Source organism: Protopterus annectens, chromosome 2.part0 (genome assembly GCF_019279795.1).
Source record: "Protopterus annectens isolate FY-2018-M chromosome 2.part0, PAN1.0, whole genome shotgun sequence".
NCBI lineage: Eukaryota > Metazoa > Chordata > Ceratodontiformes > Protopteridae > Protopterus > Protopterus annectens.
In genome coordinates this window covers 673,930,133-673,957,732 of record NC_056728.1, presented here as the reverse complement: position 1 = coordinate 673,957,732, position 27,600 = coordinate 673,930,133, and positions in this window count along the sequence as shown.

Genomic DNA, 27,600 nt, shown 5'->3' with positions numbered 1-27,600 from the left:
GGCTGCATATTTCTTCCACAAGAGTGCAGGGGGGGCTTCTTAATGTAAGAAGGCTGGTTTTAGTGTTCAAATGATACCAAACAGTATAGATTCAGCAAGCCTGAATCAAGACTATGCTATAAAATGCAGAAGTACTAGAAATTCAAAATGCAGACAATAGCAATCACGTCAGCAGAAAAAGAAAAAAAAGTTTAAATAAAGCAACAATTCAGTAGAATACTCCAACAAGAGTGTAGAAAACAATACTTCCTAGTGTGAAATTAGTGGTCTGGAACGCAAGTGCTTGAACCCAGACAAAGACACTTTCAGAATAACAGACACAATAAGCCTTCAACCAGCAATTCTAACCTTATTAGGGTGTATGCTAGCCTTTCCTGCCACAAGAGTCTTCACCACAAACCTTCCTAATGTAAAATAAATGGTTTGAAGGCCAAGTGCTTAAACCATAAAAAAGACACTTAGAACAACAGGTACAATAAGAATTCAACCAGCAATTCCCAGCTCACAAGGACAGAGACTACCATCTCCTCCCACAAGTGTAGACCGCGAACCTTCTTAATGTAAGATAACTGTCATGAAGCCCAAGTGCTTAAACCAAAAGTAAGAGAATTACAATAACAGTTACAATATAATGTGATAACAGATGACAGTAATATGGCTTTTAATCTATCCACATACAGGATGTCAGCCCTATGCTATCTTGATGAGAAAGCCATGTGGTCTGTCCAGTTGCTGCATTTGTCTGGTGAGGTTCATGCAAAAGAGAGCATTATACTGTATTACTGTTCTGATCAGTCTGACTACAGTGCTGTCATACAGTCCTGAGATCTGAATATGATGCATGTCTTCTGATGTGCACCATACATATGTACAGGAAAACATTAAAGATAAAAGTTATAAAGTAAGGAGACCCATTGTAGTTACTGACTTTACAACCCTTACAAGAGAATACAATAGAAAGTACTGAAATTATGATGCTATCCACTGTATAATTTGGCAAGGCAAATATAAGCAACAGGTACAATTATCACACAATGTAAAACCAGAGGCGTTGAATGAGTACAACCACAAAAATAACATCTACAAACTCAGTACGGCAGAAGGAAACCCATTAAGGTGAACCCACTCACTTTCAATAAACAAATAGTGAAAAAAATAATAAAAAAACACAAGAATGGCTTATAGAGCTTTAATATTGAATTAGATTAAGTGCTTTCATTCGAAATCAGCTCACTGAGTCCATCAAGGAGGAGATTCTGTGGGGATAGGGAAAGAAATACCTCCCCTTGTTGAAACCCAGTGTTAATAGTATAGAGCTAGACTGTCAAATGAATTCTGGACATATGAACACAGAATTATTTGTTGTGTTAAATTACAGCACAAACAACAGGAGGGTGCAGGGTATAATTTCTAAATATTGGGAGCTGTTTGCCAACATTCTGAATAGTCTTAAAGTATTTTCAATGCCATTAAAATTTAGTTTTAAAAGAGGCCCCAACATGAAAAACATCCTTGAATTTGGTCAAGGATCAACTGTTAAGGAAAATGGATACAAGAAAGGTTCCTTCAAGTGTGGTTCATGCTCTCACTGCCCATGTATTGCAAATTCCCCAGAACTGGAGATTCGGAATAATAGCTATAAGTTAATTCCAAGGGGATACTTTAATTGTCTGTCCAAGGGGATGGTATATTTAGCTTACTGCACAGAATATTGGTCTTATCATGTTGTAAAGACAGAGGGGAGATTAAAACAGAGGGTATACGAGCACCTATACGATATTAATAAAAAGAAGGTCACCAATGTCTTGTACATGTATACTCTTGGTTGTGGTCAAGCCGATTTAAAGTTTTTAAGTGTTGGAGCAAGTCAGACCATTAGAGGGGGGGGTGGTGATTGAGAAACCAGTCTGGAGGATCATGAGTTAATTTGGCAGATATGTTTGGAAGCATACACCCCCCCCCAGTTTAAATGACCATGTGTCCCTTGTTCCAGGCCTAAAAAGAAAAGCTGCTAAGGTGTGAAGATTTTAGGGGTTATATATACCTTTGTATTTCCTAGAGTATATATATTTGTGTTTGAATGTGTAATTGTGTAGTTTCATTAGATATTTGCACACTTTCTTATATTTAAACGGGTATTTTATTTTTGGGTGATACACTCTCAGTTAGTTTCTTGTGATCTTAGTAAGTATTGGAGGGGGAATCGTATTTCATGTGAGTTTAAACCATTGAGTGGTTTGTCTTAATAGTTATATTAACGAATGAAATTTAGATTGTTGTTTTTAAAGATGTTCTGGAAGTATGTCACTTATTCTGATGAAGTTCCATTGAGGAGGTACAATTATCAGCTCAGCAACACAAATGCAGGTATAGTAGGCCCTAATGTAGCTAAGCAGACTGTGCATCAGATACAAAGCTTTCATATCCCTGAATCCAAAAGAGAGAAAACAAGGATATGGCACAGTTATCATCAGTAGCATTGAGTGCCAGGGGTGCGGGGGCAGTAGACCTAGGCTGACACAAAAGCTTGGTGAGTGTGTGTGAGGTTGAAAGGGAAGCAGACAGGCTACATGTGTGTCTGTAGGTGTCCTCCATGTGAAAATGGTCTTTGAGAATCTGCATGAACACAGCCAACCTCAGTGCTAGCTCTACATCTTGGTATGTCAGACAGGTGTGAGCCATGCATGGAAGAGGTGGCAGTTCATTGTTGTTACCCTTGACTAAGAGAACTGGCTCTGCCAGGAATTGCACTGGTAGCTCAACCTCTAAGGTCAGAAACAGTGTTACTACCTGATTGTGACTGATGTCTACTGGCAGTGCTCTCTTCACAGGAATGTCCAGAACTATGACACTATAACCTGCTACATCTGGGTGTGGGCAGCACATTCACTGATAGACCAGCAGAAGTACTGCCTTATGAGAGCATGAACGGGCATGGCTACATTGGCTATTAGCAAATGTTGTGGCTGACCTACGCCCACAAGGATGCCATTCCCCTCCCAGCAGATATTCCATTACAGACACTGCTCGTTCCATAACATACACCCCTCATTCCAACATGTCATTCATCATATCCAGGGAATAGGTGACATGGTGGAGGCAGTCACGCATGTCAGACTGTGTAACATCCATAACCCTGAGCATTTGTCTGGAGCACCTTTCTGAACATTCCTGTCCCTCCATGATGGCTCTAAACATATGTTGAGTGACACAGGAACAGACAGCTGCACCAGGTGGAGGAGGGACAGCAGGCCACCTCCGAGCACCCCGATCAACCCTCCTGCACAGAACCTCATCAACACTTTGGCTACAGCCAGACTCAACAGACACTGAAGCTGAAGTAGCTATACTTTCTTGCTCAATGCCCTCGACCTCCACTCAGTGTACTAGGTAGGTGTAGGCTACTGGCTGTGTCCAGGGAAAAAGAAGGGGGTGGCTGAATGTCAACCTCTGTGTCAGATTCAACCTCTGCATCCCCTGACTGTGCCTCAGTTTCACCACCATCATCATCAGAGTCTGATGAGACACTAACATTAGGTGGCACAGGGCCCACACTCCTACTGTCATGATCACCTTCGATGAAAAGGGAGAAACACAGGCATACATTATTACCTGTGCTACTATGGTGCAATATATGCTAAACAACTAACAGTGCTGCCACTATTACAGACAGTACATCAATACACACAATAGGCTGAAAATGACACATTATGTGCTACTTCTAAAAACTGATGTGCAGTACTGAAATAACTTTATTTGGCTTACCATCTGCAGAAGGCATGCATCACTGGATTCCTGACGGTCCTGAAAAAGGTTAAGCAAGAGGTAAGGGCAACACCATCATAATTAACAGTAAAACAAGGGATACTACATGTACTCTTTTATATCTGCATGAAATATTTGTTCAACAAGAACGTGGCTGACAACTCCAAACTAAGCTTATTATCAATGTGCCAATCTTCAGTCTCCCCCATAAAAAAAGACATGTGACACAGAACTAACTTTTATTTTAATTGTTTTACTATACAACAGTATTCATCTGGTCATATAACAAAGCCTATCTGGAAGCTCTTCCTTGGACTGAGAAGGAGGAGTGTCCACATCAATCACATGTTGTGGGCCACTCTGCTGTGAGTTATCCTGTTGTAGAAGATTTGCCAGGAATTCCTCATTGGGGTGAGAGGTTTTTCTGCAAAAGGCTCAACCCCAGTTACTATCTCATCTCGGGCAACAGCAGATGCATGCCTCCATGCAGATATTATCACATCAGTAAACCCTGTGGCGCACCTGCTCATAAATACAGCTGTGGCCACCCACAGCATTTACATTTGCAATGATATACTGCCATAAACTCAGCCTGTCTGGCATATCAGAATGATCCCTCCCAAGAAGAAAAGCCCCATGTTGACAGACAGAATGCACAATGATTGTAATCTCAGCCTCACTGAAGGAGGTCTGCACTTCTGTAACATTTTCAGTCCTATAAGACAACAGAATGATAATACAGATAAGTATCACATAACTACAAAGTAACTGTTACCACATAAAATAGTTAAGGTAGGCAGTTGGTAGTACTCACTGGAAAAACATAAAGCATACTTCAGATGTGAAATACTAACAACAGGCAAGATGCAAAGCAAGGAGAGTAGCAAGAGCAACATATCCTTGTATGTGCCATAGCAGTAACTTAACTGTGCTCCCCCCAAAAAACAGTCCATTCTAGTTGGTGACATAATGGCAACTTCTCTTTGCTCACCACATCCACAAAAGAACAGACACATAAACCATTTAGTTAATACAATATATTTGAAATGCTAAACATGCATTCAAAGGATCTGTCCCTGAAACATTTCATGTATTGTCAATCATTTGTACCTCTGAAATGGCTTGACAAATATGACCATGCCATCAGTGCACGTCTAACTCATGCATACAGATAACAATGTAAAAGGTTTTGCTTTACATTATTCATTAATATATTCCAGCATATGCATTATGTAGGTAACAAAATGACTGCATACCTGTTGGAGTTCAATACTCCTCTATAAACATAGGTTTGAAAATATTTTGCTTTTCTGAACATGTAGCAAGTATCCTCACCATCAGTTTGGCTAGCAACATTTTTGCCCTCTTATAATGGAGCAAATTATTAATATATTGCATCTGCCAATGTTGTGTTTCAGTGATGCTAATTATAGCAAAAGCAGCTGATTTCCATCCTAATCAACCAATCTGGTGGAGCTATTCAACAAGTTATAAAGCAACCATGTAGACGCCACACAGTTTTTTTCCTGTGGATTTCAAAAATAGTGACATACAGACATAGAAAGTCTACACAGACAGAATTTTAGGAGCTGTTGCTGCTTAACTCCATTTGTACATGCTACATGCTGCAGGCAATGCAACTGCTGCTGCCAATAGGCCACGGCAGAGACAGAGAAAAGTTTTCACATCACATTTAAATTTTTACAACATACACAACATGCACATTGTACAGGGCTACAGGGTGGACAGGGACACAATAAAGGAACCCTGTGACCTGCTAGCCTCAACTTAGAGCCCCAGCCTTTAGCTCTCCATGTATTGACTGTGTACTGCTTGCATCACACTGAGCCTTGAACTAACACTGTGGCAACTGGTGCATTTACAAGGTAAGTCCTGAACATGTACTGTATTGTTTAATAATATTATGACATGTTCTTATATTTCATCACTTGGTACAGTAAGCAACTACAATGTGGGTGATTTGTACAGAAATTAATGTCACATGTGACAGCAGAGACTTATTTGACATGCATGTGTCCATTGGCAAGTAGTAGGCCTCAGGCCTCAAAGATTATCACACTGATACCTCCCCAAAGTAATGATGATAACTCTATGCCCTCAGTTTAGTGCCTTACATTAGTAATGGGAAATCATAACAGAGACAAGTCCAAAAGTAATGAGACCCATAGCGGTTTCTGGATTCACCACCACAAGATTAAATCAGTAGGATGTAAAACAAGGAGAGTAGCAAAAGCAACATATCCTTGTTTGTGCCATAACAGTAGCTCAGCCTGGATCCACCCCCACCCTCTCAAAAGAACATTATACTCTTACATGTGCCATGACAGGAGCCCACCTTTGCTACCCATCCCCAAAACAGCAGTCTATGCTTCTTTGTGCCATCCAACCTTCCATTAATTTGATGTCAACTGCATATTATAGTGTTCCCAGTTGATATCCTCACACATTTTAAGGTAAATGATATTGACTGTCTTACACACTGCATGTCTCTGAGTACTGGACAGATAATACATGAATGACCAAGAAACACAGAAAGATAGGACACAGGTGTATATTTGCAAGGAATAATCATGCAAGGTTGTGTGATCAATAAGTGCACTACATCTTAATATATTAAATTGAATACATTGACAAATAACAGGTCATGCCTTGATATCAGTGTACATTCAGTTGCACTTGGTTATGTGGGGAATTAGGTCATGTATTTTCTTTAAAGCTGTTTTTTGACTGTGCATCGCAGTGAGAGTTGGGATCCAGACCTATGTAGTCATATATCATGTGTACTAACATTTTCTACTGTCTATGTCATAGATTCATTTCTTGCATTTCAACTAATTCTCCATTTTTTATATATATATTTTTTTGTTATTGGGTGGGGCCACTGTTTGTGCAATGTACCACTTAGCGCAAACAACTTTGGCTATGTGCATTTCATTTGTAAGTTGAATGGCGGTGCACAAACTGGACAAATGGGGCACTCAGGTAGCAGACAGGACCCAGACAGCCACAAATATACACCAGATACATTCAAGTAATACTATTGGCCATCTCACAAAGACATTCCTGGCAGTGCACACTGTTGCTTACATGTTTGAGTGATGGTAAGCAATGCGCAATACTATCAAATGTTGCTAAACTAGAAAGTGCATACTCCCAGTAAGTGTGATACATGCAATTGGCAGGAAAACATATTTCTACATTGGTCTTTTTCCTGTGATAGGATTATGAGATTCCATACTCAGAGATGGGTGTATAGGAGGCCAAAAGTGTTTGCTGGACTCCTAGTGAATGAACATGGGTCCAGACTTTTGCAGAGGGACTATTGTGGCTCAGATTACAAGGCAGAGGCATGGAATAGTCTGCCCCAGGCTGTGTCCAGAGCTACCAGTATCCCTACTGGTGAACAATGTATTAATCACTACAGAGAACTCAGGATAAGGAAGAGGGATACCTACAATCTCTGGAATGAGGAATGTAGGACTGGGGGCACCCCACAGATGTGTAAGCATCACTTACAGAGACGATTTGTAAGAGTTAAAACCTGGATATAGTCAGGATTGGTATACTTAATGGTATTCTGTTCTGTTCTATTTTTTCTGCAGCCATCACAGACCAAGAACTGAATGTGCAAACCCATGCCACTAGATTGGCACAGATTTGAGATGCATGCAGTATGTATGCATCCCAACAGTAGGGTTAGTTTAGTATTAAAAGTTATGGCATACTTATTGGTTAATGATACAGTTGTGTCAAATTGAGCATTCATTTCTCAACTATAATAGGAAAGTATGCATGCATTACTCTGGAGGTCAAAACAACAGTTCAGTGTTACAGAGTAGTCATAGGTTCTGCTTTCAAAATCCATACTTCCCAAATATACAATACTGTTAAGTTTTCATCAATGTTGAAATGTAATGTCAGAGTTCTAAAGTAGTGTCACCAATGGCTTGCTGTAAAATGTAATCAGTATAATTGGAACATGCATATGTGCAATGTATGCACACATGAAGGATTGCTTACTGCAGTCCTTCTTATATTTTGCATCTTTTAGGAGCTGGGTAGTCTTAACAGTAAACAAAGTTATTTGTTAGGAGTTGGTACTGCTAAAATCAAAGGTAATAGAATACAGTCAAATACTTGTATCAATGCTTTGTATGTCACATATGAAGTTACTAATGTTGTCCCTTTTTTCCTCTCACCAAACCCTTTTGTATCTTTCTCTTTTTTTTTTTCATTTTTTTTTCCTTAGCACAGTGGGGTAAGCCTGTCCCACAGAATTCTCCTACCTCCACTCCACCAGCTACAGCGGTGCTGACCAGCATGTCTGGTGTACAACCTGGTAGCACCCCCTATGCTGCACCTACAAATGTTTTTTTTCTGACCCAGTCAGACTATTCCATTAAACAAGTGTCAAATAAATAATATAAATAAAATATTTGAATTCTGAATTTCAATGTAATGTGAATAAGTCAGTGAAATATTAACTTTTGTTGTATTCAGTTATCTATTAGTATTCTTGCTTGTGCTGTTAGTATCTATCTTTTCAATGTAATGGTAATTTTCAAAGAATAACTGCCAGCAGCACAGATATGTAACAGAAACCCATACCCACCCTTGTCCATTAATATAGAAGGAAAATGTCCTATGACCCAGGAAATCAGAGTTCAATTAATGGTTCAGGAAGCTGGTGGAGCAGGCAGGATGGAGGAAGAAGAATGGTGAGGTCAGGTCTACTTGTTTCTTCAAGGGAGAACAGTATGTAGGTGGGGACTTGGTCAAGACACTGTCAGTAGTATTAAGACCATTTCCATGTCAATAACCTAATTATGTGATGAGGCATGGGTTTTTGAGGGGGAAGTCACCACAGACATAAGATAATTTACTTCTCAATACCATTGCATGCTGTCTCTTGTGACAAAAAAAAAAAACTCCAGCACATTAGAAGGGAGGTAGAGTTTAAACAGAAAAGATCAGTGTAAAGCTGCAGTATGACATCTGTCTGTCTGGCCCATCCCACTTGAAAGTGCATGATGGGTCTAACATTTAGAACTTGCACAGGTGCATTCGGACAAGTCCTGTGTAGGGTTCTTCCAGAAGGTGAAAGCCACACTATATGGGACACACAGGATGTCATCAACTCATAGTGCTATCTGTGGATGATAACTTTTGGAGACAGAACTGGAAAGCTAGAAGTCAAAGGACAGCAGTGAGAAAAATAATCCTCCATCAAAGCTTGAATTTGATTAAACATTATCTCATAAAGCATATGTTTTTATTACAAACATCAAGTTAACATAAACAAATTCTCTTAAAGTGAACACAGTAAATTGCACAAATATAAATAAAAAATGTTTAAAATGTTTAAATGTCACAATAACATTTTAAAGGATGATAAAATTAAACCAGTATTCATAATCTGTCCCTTGAATTTTATTAGAAGTAAATAAGCAGGAATGTATTGTAGATGTATACAACCCAGGCAACAAATGCGCATGGATGACTGGATAAGTATATCCTAAACAGTTCACCATTGCCAACTGATCAAATGATTGAAATTGTAACTGGTATGGCTTTTTCAAAACCAGCCTGGATAACTCACTAGTGTGTGGAAAGCATCCCACAAGCAAAAAGGAGAACTGCTACTTTCAGTACACAAACATAAAATGTAACAGGGACACTAAAAATAAATACTTCATTATTTTCAATTAAATAACATTTTTTATCATGAGTTGCCATCATAGTAATCAGAAAATAAAGTGTTAAATAAAGTAGACAGAGGAATGAATTAATTCCCAAACAATCAAAATACAAAACAGCAAATTTAATTTATATGCATCCCAAAATATAAATTCAGAATTTTAGCATCACAGGTGATTCAACTTACAAGCTGATCATTCAATCCGGCACTGGAGCCTTTGTTTACTTCAAAATGTTATGAAGATGTTTTAAATGAGCAAACTCTTGTGTCATCATACCTCGAAACCTCAGAGTACAAAATCTGGACAAAGCCACAAAGAAGTGGTATAAATAGGGACAATTTTAAAATATTGCTCTTACAAACTTAGAAAGATGATCGAATAACAGGTTTTGCATTAGCGTGAATTTTGGAAGGGTATGAAGTCTAAACTCAAATGTCATTATTTTCTAACTTCAGTCTTTAATTATTTGCAACTAATTTGCCAGAAAGCCACAATTTTATGAAAAACAGACCAAAAATATAAGACAAAAATCTGGAAATTCTGCGAAAATCTATATAGTTGAGAGGTATGTGTGTCATTCCTGTGGCCAGATGACTCTGGACACTTGGTACAGAAGGCTTCTTAATGAATGTTGATGAATTTGGACTCACCTAGCAAAATAGCAGTTGGAAACCTTGAGGTGCTAATATAGAAAAGCACATTCAAAATGCAAAAACAAAAGAGAAAACCTTTCTGTGCGTGCCCCTTACACTTCTTTCTGGGGAGAGAGGCAGCCCCTTACCCCATGACCCTTATAATATATAAATCTCTGAACTCACACAATCTTTTTAATTATGAAAATCCCCAAGATGGTGTTATCTCAGTCTTTAGTACAGTATCTAAAGACCTGCACACCAGTGACTGACAGTAAAAGAGGCAGTCATCAGTCAACTCTATGCTAAGCCAGGATTCAGTCCAGAAATCTGGTCAAGAGTGGATGCTTTATTAAATGGAGGATTTCATATTAACATTTGATATACAATAGAAATGGCAAGAGTGATAATTATAAATTTAATTACAAAAAAAATGGCAAGAGTGATAATTATAAATTTAATTACAAAAAACAAACTTGAATCATTCTAAATGTTTATCACTCAGAAATTCCAAAACTACATAAGTATTTATGAGAGTTTGTTCCGCATGGCTATAGATCAATTATTTAAGGCAGATGTTTTAACAGTATTTTAGGAATACTAAGAAAAAATAGAGGAGAAAAGTGAGGTTAGAAGATGTAGGCTTTATAATGATTTTTTTTTTCAACTAAATATAAAAGTTGTTTTCTAGAGGACTATAAGTTTAAAGAGTGGCTAATAATTAGGATAGATCATTTGTTTATTTATGGTATATGTGTTAGAAAAGGCTCTGATATATGTAAAATAGAGCAAAATTGCAAAAAGAGAGTAGGGGTTGTTGCTGTAACTGTTCAGAGTCTGAAAGACCATCTAGCACTTAATCAAGGGTGTGGAGAATGGACTGCATAACGAAAATTGTTCATAGGTTCATACTAGGCTACCTGCCCTAGGGCATTTATAAGCCTACCAGTAACCAAGATCACACAAAAGTAACCCACAAAATGCAGGATACTGCTTCGGTACAATGAAGGCTGTCTTTAATGTATACCAGGACTGAAAATGTCCAAGGAATCCCAAGGTCGTCAAACAAAAATATATTTATTTGAGAAAGCCCAAAGGCTAAAAACAGAACAAAAACAAAAAATACGAAACATATAAAGCTTAATTTCACTGATTTAGCGCTTTCATCTCCAACCAGGAGACTTCTTCAGAATCAGTGTATCCTCACAATTCCCATTATTTTATACAACTTCCAATACTTTTAAGGCTGTGTAATTGGCTGGCATTTAATTACCTCTTTAATTGAAGGTATAAATTTAAAGGCAGAAAATCCATATACATAAATGAAAAGGACTGGAATGAAAATACAAAATGTATACATAACAGTCAAGTTGTTTCTCATTTCTTATAACAATTTTTCATAGATTTATATTCTCAATCAATAGTTAAATATCAGGGTAATTCCAGGTAAAAGCATTAATACGTTAAAATAAATAAATAGTATAATAAAATATAATAATAATATAACCATATAATGGTTAAGCCTATAATATAATAGTGTAAGACATGATCCAATGAGGAAATATATTAGTGTAAGACATGATCCAATGAGGAAATATAGAAGTATAGAAGAATAAATACATATTGTGTACCAATGTAAAAACATATAATAAATATAAATTCAATAATTATAATAAATATATATATATATATATATATATATATATATATATATATATATATATATATATGTATAAATATTGAAATATTTAAATATTTAAGATACGGTGTTAAAATGATATGAAATAAATATTGATGTGTATTTAATAACTAATTAATTTATTATATAGCATATTAAAATGTAGTAAAATATTGTTATTGTGTTTCTGTTTATTATTGTTATTATTATTGTTATTGTTATTGTTATTATTATTGTTATTATTATTATTATTATTATTATATTACAATAGATGACAGTTTGTCCTTTTAGAACTAGGTTTCGTCTCTATTTCACAGACTTCCTCAGAACCTCTTCTGAAGAAGTCTGTGTAATAATACGCTCCATGGCCTTATCTGCAAGGCCATGGAGCGTATTATCATGGAACTTATAAACAAAGAAATTGGCAACCTTCAAACACTGGACCCCACCCAGTTTGGGTTTGTGAAGGGCCGATCTTGTCTCCTGAACCTGATTGACTTCTTTGAATCAGTCTCCAGAGCCATGGACAAGGGTAAGGTGGTCCACACAGCCTATCTAGACCTTGCCAATGCCTTTGACACCATCCCCCACTCTGGAATCATAGATAAACTTACTAAGTTGGGCATTAATCCCTATGTCACCCAATGGGTTGCTAAATGGCTTACTGATAGAACCCACACTGTAAAAGTAGCCGACTCCAAATCCAGCTCCAGACAAGTGACAAGTGGAGTACCTCAGGGTTCAGTCCTGGGGCCACTCTTGTTTGGCATCTACTTCTCTGAAGTACAGGTCAACACTAAGGGACTCTGGCTAACAAAGTTTGCAGATGACTGCAAACTGGGAGCCATTATTGAATCCCCAAATGATGTGGATACTCTACAAAAGGGCCTTACAGAAACAGATGCTTGGTGCCAGAGCCATGGGCTCAAGATCAATGCCAAGAAATGTATTGTTATCCCTTTTGGGAAAAAACATGTATCCATGAATTACCATATAGGTGGCAGTACACTAAACACAGAAAGTGTGATAAGAGACTTAGGGACACAGGTGGACAGTGGTCTCACCTTCGATAACCACATCACCACAACAGTCAGGAAATCCTTCTATGTGGCACACCTCATCACGAAGGGCTTTTCATCCAGAAAAAAGGAGGTCATTGTCCCACTGTACTCATCCCTCATTAGACCCATTATAGAATACAATGCCCCATTTGGTATGTACCTCTCAAGACATCTGCAACAACTGGAAAGGCCACAGAAATACCTCACTAAAAGAATCACAGGCCTAAAGCAGATGCCCTACGCTGACCGCCTTAAAAAACTCCAGCTATACTCTGTCGCATATCGTCCACTCAGAGGCGATTTCTGCTTAACATACAAGGCCATGTCAAACCCAGAGCTGTTGGACATGCTACACTTAAAGAAATCCCAATCCCTCAGAGCTATACGCTCCAGGGATCTAAACCTTGTCATCACAATAAACAAAACATGCTGGAGGGATAGGTTCCTGACCCACAGACTCCCCAGACTCTGGAATAGATTGCCCATACATGTCAAGCACAGTGCCTCTTTGGACCTCTTCAAGAAGAACCTTGACGATTGGATGGGAGAAAGGAAATTCACCCCAGGGATCACGTCAGTCGCCCTGCTAGACAGGGGTCCAGGAAAGTAAATAATGTGGGAAGAAATAGCCAGGGAATTGTTATGGCTAGGCTTGTATAGGCCCTAGGGCTGATAGCCTAGTACCAACCTATGAACCTATGAACCTATAATAGAGATGAAACCTAGGTCAACTTGTCATTCAATAAAAGTGGTTACAGTGTATATTGAGATTCTTGCAGTTCCTGTTGTCGGAGTTGGTCCATTTTCCTTGTCTGGGGTGACTGATCTTATAGCCTGCTACTGGATACTCTACATATCTCCAGATGACCAATTAAGATTACTCAAAGTACTTGATGACTTTCTTGTTAACAAGAATTTCATCATATTGTGATACTTTAACTGCCATTCAATAACCTAGAGCAGCCATACCTCCAATGTAGGTATGCTTAGAAGTTCTAAGAAGTGAGAAATGAAAACTCCCTGGACTAGATAGTTAACCAGCCCACTAAAGAACATAGTACTCTTGATATGGTCCTTACAAACATAGTCACTTCTTGTACCATTCCCCGGTATCTCATTCACTAGATACATTGCAGTATATACTTGAGACTTTTATTTTCAAAATCTCCAAATCCACATGCATTAAATATATTAGAACTTCTGGATTGCAAATGTACTGCTCTCAACAAATTATATGATAAAAGTCAAAATTCTGTCATGTCGGCAGCAGGTCTGACACTGATGCAAAACATAGCTTCAAAAAGAAGTTCTATGCTCATATATACTTACATTGCGTTGGTGGTTCCTACCGGAAATATATAAAGGGAAATTTAGAAATAAACTAACTTAGTGGTCCTCCAACATAAATAAACTTTACAATAAAAAGAAATAACCCATAAAATCATACAGCAGCAGATCCACAATCCTTCGTGTCAAGGGTAGCATCAGAAATATTATAAAAAAAATGAGAATTGCCATGTATCTCTAAATCAGCACATGAATGGAGGCAGTATCTGAGATTAATTAGAAATCCTTCATTAGCCATGTTAGGAAACTAGGAAATAGCACCCAACATTACAATGAACATACTCAAACTGGTACCTGTTATTCAGATCCAGTAATCATGGGCAATTTGCCACCAACAAATTTAGTCCAAATATCACCTTAGAGACTTTTATCCAATGTGCAAATATTCTTGAATTCCTTAAACCCCATCTTATTACAAAGAAACATGTACTGGAGGCGTTTTCTATGACTTAAAATGCTTCTTCCATAATGCCTGCCATTTGCCTCAATGTTTAAAAAACAGTGTTAAGCCTGCCCTGGCAGAACCATTTCTCAATCTATTTAATCGACATTTAGCTACAGGCTTTGTCCTCAAAGTATGGAGCACCACAGCTGTAATGTCCCTCCATAAGAGTGACCCTACTACAAACATTGGAAATTATATCTTGATTTGCCTCAACTGTAAAACAATGGAACAAATTATAACTAAGCTCACAGACTATGATGTTAAAAATATTGTAAGATTTGAACATTGGCTCGGCTGTGTCAATGGAAGATACTGCCTAATGAATTTGATTAACTTCTTTGAATGGATTGCCCAGACTCTCGACAGTGGTCACACTGTTTGCATGGCATTTCTGGACTTGGCCAATGTGTTTGACCACATACCCATACTGGAATTGTAAGTAAGCTTAACACTTTAATCATAGATCCTCATGTGATAAGCTATATGGCTAACTGGTTGAAAGACAGAACCCACATAGCATGAGTGGCAGGTGCTGCAACAAAATATTGAACATATCTAGTTGTGTTCACAAAGGCTCAGTGTAGGGGTACCTCCTTTTTCAAATTTTCTTTTCTGATCTCCAGACTAAAAAACAGAATCTCTGGCTAACTAAGCTTTCAAGTGACTGTAAACTGGGAGTTATTGTCAAGTCCCCATCTGATACCCAAACAATTCAGCAAGAACGTATACTTGTAAATACTTGGTGTTCTGAAAATGGTCTCAGATTGAATACAAAAAGCACAGTATTGCCACATGTGGCAGGCTGCACAGTCAATTCAGCATGCAGCACAAATAAAACCCCATTTCTAAATGAAAATGTAGAAAATGTGGAACACGGGTTGATAAGTCTTTCAGTTTTGATCACTGGGTGAAAAAAGTGGTCAGACAATCTTTCTAATTAGCAAAGTAGATGCCAAAGGAATATCATCCAGATATGAGGAAGTCATTGTTCCTCTGCATTCATCACTGAATAGGCCAATTTTTACAGTACAGTACCCCTCACCTTGGGATGTACAACACTAGACATATCAAGCAAGCTGAAGGCATTTAACCTATTTCCCATTCAGGAATTAGTATTAGAATAACTCCTTATATTGTAGAATGGAAGTAAATTTGCCATCTAACAGAACCCATGAGGTTCAAGTGATTGGTGTCCCTCTGATTTCAAGAAAGTTAACAGTTGTATACCACAGGGCTCAGTGTTGGACTCTTTCCTATTTGACAAATATATATAAATTTAAATATATATATATATATATATCTCTATATATATATATATATATATATATATATATATATATATATATATATATATTTCAGACTTGTGGTCCAACACTCCTACCTTATGTTATCTAGGTTTGTAGAAAACTGTCAAAACTGTCAACTGGATATTGTTATTCAGTCTTCTACTTAGACCATGTTAGCAATTGGTGCAAGGAAAATGGTCACAAGTATCCACATAGGTGGCAGTACACTAAACACTGAAAGTGTGATAAAAGACTTAGGGACACAGGTGGACAGTGGTCTCACCTTCGATAACCACATCGACACAACAGTCAGGAAATCCTTTTATGTGGCACATCTCATCACTAAGGGCTTTTCATCCAGAAAAAAGGAGGTCATTGTCCCACTGTACTCATATCTCATTAGAACTATTATAGAATACAATGCCCCATTTGGTATGTACATCTCAAGACATCTGCAACAACTAGAAGGGCCACAGAAATACCTCACTAAAAGAATCACAAGCCTAAAGCAGATGCCCTATGTTGACCATCTAAAACAACTCCACGTATACTCTGTCACATATCGTCTACTCAATGCCGATCTCTGCTTAACATACAAAGCCATGACAAACCCAGAGCTGTTGGATATGCTACACTTAAAGAAATCCCAATCTCTCAGAAACACATGCTCCAGGGATGTAAACCTTGTCATCACAATGAACAAAACATGGTGGAGGGATAGGTTCCTGACCCAGAGACTCCCCAGACTCTGGAATGGACTGCCCATACATGTCAAGCAAAGCACCTCTTTGGCCCTCTTCAAAAGGAACCTTAATGATTGGATGGGAGATAGGAAATTCACCCCGGGGATCACATCAGTTGCCCTGCTATACAGGGGTCTAGGGAAGTAAATACTGTGGGAAGAAATAGCCAGGGAATTGTTATGGCTAGGCTTGTATAGGTCCTAGGGCCGATAGCCTAGTACCAACCTATGAACCTATGAAACCACGAAATGTGAAAAATGTAGCATGGCTCATTTTTGTAAAACGAAAAAAAAAACATTTTCAATTAACATAGGCAACACATCCTATCAGAGACATTTGTAAGGGATCTACGAACATTGTTAATAGTTCTTTATCAATTGACCTTCATGACTTCATAGTACTTTACAACATCATCTAACTTCCAAATGCATGTCCACAAGATCCAAAGAATTCTTAATTCCCCTTAACTCATTATTGAATATAATGTACCTTTTGGCATGTATGTGTCTAAGGATATCCTCAGAGATGCATGACTAAAAAGATCAATGGCCTCAAAAATCTTAGTTATTACGACATGCTGGCAGTACTCCCTCTGTACTCAGTCTCTCATAGACTTCTCTGTAGAGATCTCTGTTGAGCCTTTCGAGCCAGAAACATATCTAACCCTTTTCAATCTCCTATTCCTTTACAGAACAGATAACACCAGAAATAAATATTTAAAGGAACTATACCTCCATCAGCAGATAAATAAGGCAAATTAGTATAATAGATTCATATTCCAATGTATCCCTATCCCTTATTTCTGGAACAATCTTCCACTACATATCAATAAAAGTAACACCCTTGCTACGTTCAGAGTAAACTTTGATAACTGCTAGGGCAGCCTTTCTTATCTTGCTCTCTTTGCAGTGACCCATGACTAAGAAGGTCACAGACTTAAAGACCCTTAGCTACCAAGAAAGCCTGGAAACACTGTCCCTTTACTTGAGATCATATAGACTAGTCCTGCACGTTCCCAGTAATGAGGTAAATCTGCTATCCAGGAAGATGGAATCAGGCCATGCAGGACTAGCGTAATCTGCAGAAATGTACTCGGTTAGTAACCGACCACATTTCTGCAAATTACAAAACGGAGACATGACAGCCCCAAATAAAGGCTGCATATCATTGAGGAAGCATGCCAATGGCCAAGTATAAGGCCATTGGCATTGCAAACAATTCAAAAAATAAAAAAAAAATCAACTGTTATTTTGTTTTCACTGATCTCGGCTGTTTAAGAATAGGGCAGCGGCACACAAACGGGATAGGAGAGAAAATAAAAAAATAAACCTAAAATAAGCATTCTAACTAAAATCAGTATTCTGCTATGCAAGTCAATGGTAGGCAGAAAACAACCTGGCCAGTGAGTACTGGTTGCTAAGGGAGGGGGCTCAGTGTGACACATGTAACTATGCATTAGCAGGCAATCCTATGCAAATGAGGGGAGGGATAGTGAATCCCAGTTTTCCCCAGCATGTGAGGCAGGTCCCAACAGTGTAAGAATATGAAAAGCTGAGTGCAAGACTAGGAGGTAAGTGACATCATAGGTGGGTGTGTCAGGCATACTGTAAGTGGATTGGAGCCCTGTGGCTCAGGTTTGCTCCTAGCTTAGCACAGCTAAGCTAGGGAGTGTGTCTAAACCTGCCTAACACTCTTTGCAAAGTGTAAGCGGGTGTGCGTGCTGCTCACTGGGTTTTACAGGAAGAAAAAAGAAGTTAAACCAGGAAAATAGCAGCAGTGTGCACATTTGAGCACTCTGTTTGCGTGGCGCACATCTGGGCTTAAACAGGGAGGCAATGGGAAGAGAAAACAGCAGTAGGAAGGTAATCAAGGAGAACTAGCTTAGCTGGCAGGTGAAATGTATCAGAATCAGTCAATTACACAGGCAGCAGACAAGCCCAGCACACCACTATAAACTATGCAAACACTTTTCTCGCCTTGTTTTTTCCCAAAAACTCTGCACCACTGGTGTATATGAATGGGGGAAATTTTTCAATACAAAAGCAAGAGAAAAAATGTTAGAGGCTGCTTTTGCTATGATAAACCAGCATGTGCAGGAGGCAGACGGTGGTGAGGATATGAATGCTGATGACCAACCCACAGTGAGGAGGAGGAGAAGAAGAGTGTACAGACCCAGGGAAACTTACCAGGGGCTACATGAGCTGGAGATAGTGGAGGGTTATAGGGTGGATAGGGACCTCCTACAACATATCGTTGAACTGTGCTGGCCACACATCAGACACAGAACCAACAGAGGGGAACCCATCCCAGTGGAAATCAAGGTATGTGTAGGCTTAAGAATACTAGCCACAGGTACATTCCAAAGGCCAACTGGGGATATCATGGGGATCTCACAGGCATCAGCATCCAGGGTACTCCACCTGTTCCTGGATGCCATTTCAGCATATGCTGGTGAGCACATATATTTCCTCAACACCCGTGAGGCATTGGCCAGCAATATGCATCTCTTCCACCAAATAGCAGAATATCCTGAAGTAGTGGGTGCTATAGACTCCATGCACATAAAAACACCACCCCATAAGCAGGGCAGGGTCTACATAAACCGCAAGGGCTTCTCCTCCATCAACTGCCAGGTCATGTGCGATGCCCAGGGCATTATAATGAATGTGTGTGCTGGAAGCCCTGGGAGCTATCATGATTCCCACATCTGGAATCTGACGCAGCTGTACCAGAGATTTGCCAGTGGGGACATCCCATATGGCCACCTAGTGGGGGATGCTAGTTACGCACTGGAACTGTGGCTGATGACACCCATCAGATATACACACACACCCGAACAAGAGCACCATAATGAGGCACACACACAAACAAGATTCATAATAGAGCATGTGTTTGGGATGCTCAAGTCACGGTTCCGGTGCCTGGACACATCCGGTGGATCCTTGCAGTACTCTCCAGATACATGTACCCAAATGTTCATGGTATGTGCCATGCTACACAACATGATCCTGTGGAAGCAGCTGCAGCAGGAACAGCACAGGGCAGGGCCACATAGCCCCCCACCATTGCCAAGGCCAGCACAGGCACAAAGTGACACAGAGGAGGAACAACCTGAGCCTGAGCCTGCACCTGTAGGCAGAAGGAGGCATGCACAGTATTCCCTGGCTTTGGCAAAGAGGCAACGCATAGCACATACACTGACACAGTAGGAATCCAGGGAATGTAAACTCTCTCTGATTCGCACATACAGTAAAAGGGATGCCAAAAATGACACTACCTGTGCTTTACCATGTATAGGGAGTGTACAATGTGCATCTGACATAGTCAACCCTCCAGCACCATCCTCAATACTGGCACAGACGCAAGGTAAATCACCCTTCCTATCAATCACTGAATGCAGTTGTATGGTCTGCTAGTCGTATCAATGGTATGGATGTGAACATGCAAGGAAGGGAACTGGGTGGCTGAATGGGATGGCAGCAGATAGTGGACAGCTATATGGGCAGCATGAAACCATAACAAATACTGGTGTCATCAAAGCAGGCAGTAACAGACAAGGTGAAAAAAACCACTGCAGGACATGTGCTGGTCCAAATGTGTGTCCATAGGGCACACACATGCATGTCATGGAGGTTCACATACCCAACAACAGTCCCACCCAGCCAGCATGACAGGTGTAGAGGAACACAAGGAAAGGCTGTGCTAAGGTCCTCAAGGTATGGCAATGGAGATCAATCCCCTTCTAGACCTACACAGAGTATAACAGGTTGGGAAGTGGGATGTCATTCCTGAAGGGTAGGAAGTCTTAAAAGGCAATGTAGGTCAATAAAACCTATAAAACTGTACGACACTGATATGCCTGTAGTCTGCAGGATAGGTCAGAATACAGATTTAAAAGGAAGCCAACAGACTACCAAAAATACCAGTGCAGTCAAAGCAAATGTCTGCAGTTGGCAGGTTTGTCCCCCCCCCTCAAACCCTATGTAGAAATGTATGAGCATCCATGTGTTGGAGTAATAACAATGAGCACAGAGTACCTGAGCTTGCCAAAGTAGAAGGATGGATTGTTTCATGTGTACAATATGCAGAGCTCTGGGTGTCAGGTTGATGTGTGGAAGCCAACAGGGTACCTGAAATATCAGGTGGGTATAGCAGAAATGTTCACAATTGTCAGGTGTGCCCCCCAATCCTATGTAGTATAGCAGTAGCATCTATGTGTGGGTATCACAGCAGCAGAGCACAGAGTACCTGAGCTGCCCCAATTATAACGATGGAATGTTGCATGTGTACAAAATGCAGAGATCTGAGTGTCAGGTTGTTGTGTGGAAGCCAACAGAGTACCTGACATATCAGGTGTTTGTAGGAAATGTCCACAGTTGTGATGTTTGCCCCCACCAAGGCTATGTAGAAATGTATTACCAGCCATGTGTGGGAGTAATAACAGTGAGCACCGAGTACCTGAGCTGGTCAAATCAGCAAGATGGATAGTCGCATGTCTACAATAGGCAGAGTTCTGTGTGTTAGGTAGTTCTGAGTGGTATGCTTTGTGAAAGTGTTCAGCAAATAGCCATGGATGGTGTGTCCTGGTGTCCAATGGTCAGTACTGCTGATGACCGGGCCAAGTCCACACAACTGCAGTGCCAAACAGACTGGTATCCCAGCAAGACATATTGCAGCAGTAGTCCATATGATTTGTACAGATGTCATAACTGTCACCATCTGGAAGATGGACATGGCATGATTGTTGGCCTGGACGTACACACAGTGCACAGGTGGAAGTACCATAGAGAGAGAGACTGTGTAAAATTTCACAGTGAAATGGAGACACCCTCTGTTTGTACATACAGATTCACAGCACATCAGTTGGTTGTCTAGTATGGGAGACTAAGATGTGCTGTGGGCAAACACTGGCAGATGACAAAAGGCAGAGGTATGATGTATATAGAAGCTGCTGGTGTCCAGCCACTAGCCACCAGCAGGGGAATGGGCCATGTACACCTGTGAGGCACTTGCAAGTAGCTACCCTAGCACACATGCAGCCAGTCCGGCCCAACATCAGCCTCAGGTAACACACAGACCACTGCCCTGCTGCAGTGAATGAGTACAATATGATCACCACATTACTATGTGAATACTCACAGAATGCAGCATGCTGAAGAGGTGTCCCATGCAGTTGTGTCCATAGCTATAAGATGCACCCTGCCAGTATCCACACCAATGGATTGATAAGGACAGAAACAATTGCCATCACCACCTTGCACACCTATCCTGTCACCCCAGGGCGATGCATTGCCTTGCAGCCAGGGTCTGTTCAACTGACAGAATGCACTGGCCTGCTACAGATAGCCTGCATCAGCACCCAATGCCCCACTGTCCTTTGTCACAGGTCTGTGTCACACCTGTACCACCACTGTATGTTACCCCATGGACTGCCACATAATGACAAAACAAAGTCCACAGAACACAAATGCAAGGACATGTTGACAAATCCCAGTAGTACGTCCATCATGTTCCAATGCATGAACTGTGGAACAACCTGTACATACTGTTGGGATGGTGTGGCAACTCTAGGCATAGCTTTCAGATATTGTGTGCATAATGGAGGAATAGGACAGACTAACAGATGGGATGGGGTAGCATCGCCAACATGGAGTGTGTGAAGGGTGAAACCCTGATGTGTGCACATACTTATCATGGCTGCAAACACTGGGATGGGTGGCCACAAACCTGCTTGCAAACCAAATTGTGAAGGGTTAATGAACAGAATAATGAGCCCTGGTCTGGATAACTGCAATGAGCCTGAATACCTGCGAGGTATGGCCACAACACAATATGGCCATCCTGTCATGGTGATAATTGTATAGGCATGGGTCCCATAGCCACAACAGCACCAAGGTGCTGGACCATATACACAGACCCATCAGCAAGTGACTGCATTTTCCACACCAGAATGACATGAGTGTGCAAGAATATGTAGGTTGCACACCACAATACTGGACAAAGCTGCATTCAACTTGTAATCCCCAGGATCCCACTGCCAGCAAAGATGTATACCTGTCAGTAGTTGACGACATAAAACATCAGAGGGTAAAACATCACATATCACTGAGTATCCCTGCCAACACCAAAACCATCTAGCAGAAGCACCACAGACATAGTTAGCAACAATCTCACTATACATTGTCAACCAGTCTACAGATATCCTGCAGAAGCAGGTTACTAGCTGTAGGTGTAGAGCACAAATACATGCACTGGAGTACAACCTACACAGAATGGAGTCACGCATGCAATACAGACAGACATACTGGGCATGTTCACACACTTAGAGAAATTAAGCTCATGTCTGGAAACAACTGTGGACTATACACAGCAGTCAGTCGCAGATGTCTGTGCAAACACTCCACATTACACACCAGTCATGCTCTGCACACACACTATATGAGAATATGCACATATATGCAAGGACAGCACACTATAACAGCTCAGACATACACATAATGGATGTTGGAAGAGAGTGGCAGACAGTGACAGACAGCTCACCTTTCATGAGGCCTGTACCACACAGCACACTCTCATTTTGCAAAAGCATATGATGTGCAAATGTGCATTACTGTATACAATTGCCCCTGGTAGCCTTCCAGTCAGTACAACTTTCATTGCCTTTCTTTGACAAGCCTGCTGATGTCAATCCCTGTGAAATACACCTTTGGTGAAGAAGAATCCCAGTAATCTCCATATCATGTTCTGTAACTGCGTAATGCTGTAATGTGCTGTAGTAGTTATGTAGGTGTTCTAATCTCATTCATGGCAACTGTGAGTGTTTGTGTGTATGTGTAGGGCTGAATGCTTATGATGGCAGTTAGTACACCTTTCTTTGCCTGCTGACGTCATGCCCTGTGAAATACACCTTTGATGAAGGAGTATCTTAGTAATCTCTGTAGTGTGTTCTATAACTGTGTAATGCTGTAGTGTGCAGTAGTAGTTATGTAGGTGTTCATATCCCAGACATGATAACTGCAACTCTGTGTGTGTATGGAGCAATGCTTTTGATGCCAGTCACACTCACTACACCTTCCAGTGCCCTATTTTGCAAAGCCTACTTTGGCAAGACAGCTGATGTCATCCAGTGTGAAATACACCTTTGGTGATAGAGAACCCCAGTAATCTCTCTGGCATGTGCTGTAACTGCATAATGCTGTAGTAGTTAGGTAGGTGTTCTAACCCCTGGCATGGCAACTGTGAGCCTTGCTGCTGTGTGTTTGTGTGTGTGTGTGTGTGTGTGTGTGTGTGTGTGTGTGTGTGTGTGTGTGTGTGTGTGTGTATGTGTGTGTGTGTGTGTGTGTGTGTGTGTGTGTGTGTGTGTTGCGTGTGTGTGTGTTGCGTGTGTGTGTGTGTGTGTGTGTGTGTGTGTGTGTGTGTGTGTGTGTGTGTGTGTGTGTGTGTAGCATGAAGCAATGTGGAGCGGATTTTGCACTTTTCCCATATGTTGGGCCTATTAAATGTCATAATGTCCACCTTACAAGCATAACAGAGGTCAAACATCACATTGGCTGGAGCACACAATCTATACCCCCACATGTGACATCATGGCATGGGGAACAATATAGGCAACACCTGTATTACCCAGAGAACACTTTCCACCCATGTCTCAGACAAAAACACACTTGGCCAGGCAACAACCACTAAGTTGGTAGTTCCCTGTATATTGCCCACAGATGGTAACCATGGTGTGATTGCAGTGGACTACAGAGGACATGGCACCCTATCCCATCCCTACAATAGGGAGTGCATTGTATACAGTGATCCATCGCTATGTTCCCCAATGGACACCTGCTACAACTGGCACGCCAGCAAATGTTACCCACAAAGGTCACGCTATGCGGTATACACATGCCCTGTATGGACAGATGCCACTGACACCAGTGAATATTGTAGGGGTAACAGGGGTAAGCTGTCATAAGGTATCTGGGTGTACATTACCATTGAATAAACCTTGGGTAAATGCAGGCCTACTGCTTCCTGCCATACAGATTGTTCTGTTTGTCAGTTTGATTGTGATGATTTCAGTCATGCCTTTTTATATCACAGATACATTCCATTGTGTCTACTTTGGTATGTACCCCCTAGGGATTGTGTACAGACTGTATAGGAGGCTGCCAGACTGTACTTCTGCATTACTTACAGTTGAATGCTTGTTATCCTGTGGCCCAGTCTGTGTCTACTGTTGCACTACTTGAAGGCCTTGGCCTGGACAGCAACATATGTACTCCTTTCCTGAATACTGTATACTATTATCTGTTAGACAGTTGCATTGAGTCCACACAGCTATATGACATGGCATACACAATTGTAGTAGTACACAAATAAAGTTTCCCCATGTATGCAAACCTGTGTGTAGCGTTATATCCCATGACCTGTCTGTCGGTATATGTTGCAGGCAACAGGTGTCACTTCTATGTTTGGCTCATACAGTGTCCATGTGGTATGCTGGTGACTGTAGCCATAGTGGCTGTACTGTATTGTGTGCACCCTCTACATATGTATCTCCCTATACATATGTCTGTGTGTGTAGGTGTAGTTACATATATAACTATATATAGGTATATACATACACACACACACACACACACACACACACACACACACACACACACACACACACATATATATATATATATATATATATATATATATATATATATATATATGTGTATCTGCATATATGTATCTGCATATATGTGTCTGTGTATATGAATCCTAGGAATGTTGAATGGGTCCACATTGTACATCCTCTATGGTAGCCAAACTGTAACTGCATGATATGTTACCGAGACCAGCCTGACATCATACAGGTGGGATGGAGTACTATTAACATCTTGTGCCCATGTTGTGTCAGGTCCTGGGTTTGGGATGTGTGTTCCTTTGTCAGTGTAGGGATCAATGATTTTGCGGCCATTCACATGCACTACAACCTCCATTGCCCTACTTTAGCAAGTCTGCTGACATCATCAACTGTGAAATACATCTTTGGGGAAAAATATCCCAGTAATCTCTGTGGTGCGTGCTATAACTGCATAATGCTGTAGTGTGATAAACTAGTTAGGTAGGCATTCTAATCCCAGCCATGACAACTGTGTATGTTTGTAATTTGTAACCTGTGTGGAGGTGGCTGTGACTGTGTAACACTTGGACCCATTGACAGCCGGTTTTGTAATTTTCCTATATGGTGGCCATACTATATGTCACAATGTCCACTTTACAAGGATGACAGATGTCAATCAGCTGAGATGTTAGGGTGCCAATCCACACCCTACATGTGATACAAGGCCTGGTGAACAAAGTAAGTAACCGTAGTATTACACAGAGTACACTATGAACCTGTGTCTCATACACAAGCACACTTGCCTAGACAACTACTGCTATGTTGGTAGTACCCTGCATACTGTTCACAGATAGCAAGCATGGTGTGATTGCAGTGGGCTACAAAGGGCATGGCATCCTGTCCATCAGTAAAATAGGCACATAACTGAAGACAGTGCACCTTCACTAATTTCCCCAATGGATGCCTACAACATCTGTGGTGCCATCAAATGTGACCCACAAAGGACTATCCATGAGCATGCCTTGCCACAAGAGGTCAGGAGTGGCACATGTGATGATAACAATCTGTGTACATAAGGTTCACTTCCACATGTCACTGTACATGAATGTGGGATGTGTGCACATCCCAGACACCGTCCATGTCATGGACTACAGAACACATACATGGCAAGCATTGCACAGCACTGGCCACACACAATAGTAACCCAGGTGACAGGATGGTGAATACAATACCCACCTGTGTGGGTGATTCCAGACACCACACACCTGATCCACACTGCAGACCATTGTCATGTGGCCTGATGCCAATGTATACCCCTCATCTAGTCTTGTACAGCCTTCTGGCACAGCCAACCATTACACACCCATGAAGCAATGCACACATGCAATTCAGTACTGGCATCCTGTGTCCATGTGTGTGGTGTATGATGCTTCCAACCACATTCACACCTGGTACAACTCCCATTGGCATACTGAAGCATTCCGACTGATGCCAGACACATTCACATGCCCTTTGCCCATAGAACAGCACAATAGCTCCTGTGGTGCATGTGATACCCATGCAGTACTGTATTGTGGTAAAATAACTAGGTAGGGAGTGTATTCCTGACCCTGGCAAGTGAAGCAATGTGTATGAGTCCCTTAGAGAGTGTGGCTGTGTGGCCGCTGACACTAGTCAATGTGGACAGGCACGTGTGCTACACCTATCGTATCTGTACGATATCACTGTTGCAGATGTCACTCACCAGCACATATATTTTTGGACAGCTCACCAACATGTAAGCTATGTAGTGCATGCAATAACTGCATGCACATGTGATAGTAATGCATTGTCAGTCAGGGGGTTGAATCCCTGTACTGGTATGTGTGTCACACAAACATGCTTCAGTTTTACTCTCCCACACCTTCCCTGATGTATGTTGTCTCTGTCTGTCCCTCCCACACCATCCCTGGTGGATGTGGATGTGGATATGTACACCTGCTCTGTTTAGGCAGCAGCTTGTGTTTTGTAAGTGTTGGTCATGATCAGCTGATGACCTCTGCACCAATTGCAGTCTTCCTCTAGCTGATTGAATGTGAAACAGCTGTGGTAACATTCCCATAGCCAATTGCATGGAAACACACTACAGTATCTAGGAACATCATGTTGGTGTTGGGCCGTGATATTCTCTGTGAGTGGAACCTAGATCTGGTGTTTAGCAAAAAGCATCACAGATGGTTTTGGGATTTACATCCAACAACATACACTGTGGAAAAAGGCTATCAGAAAGGAGGGGATGTGCCAGACATGACTACAGATGGTAAGTGTTGCTATTGTTAATT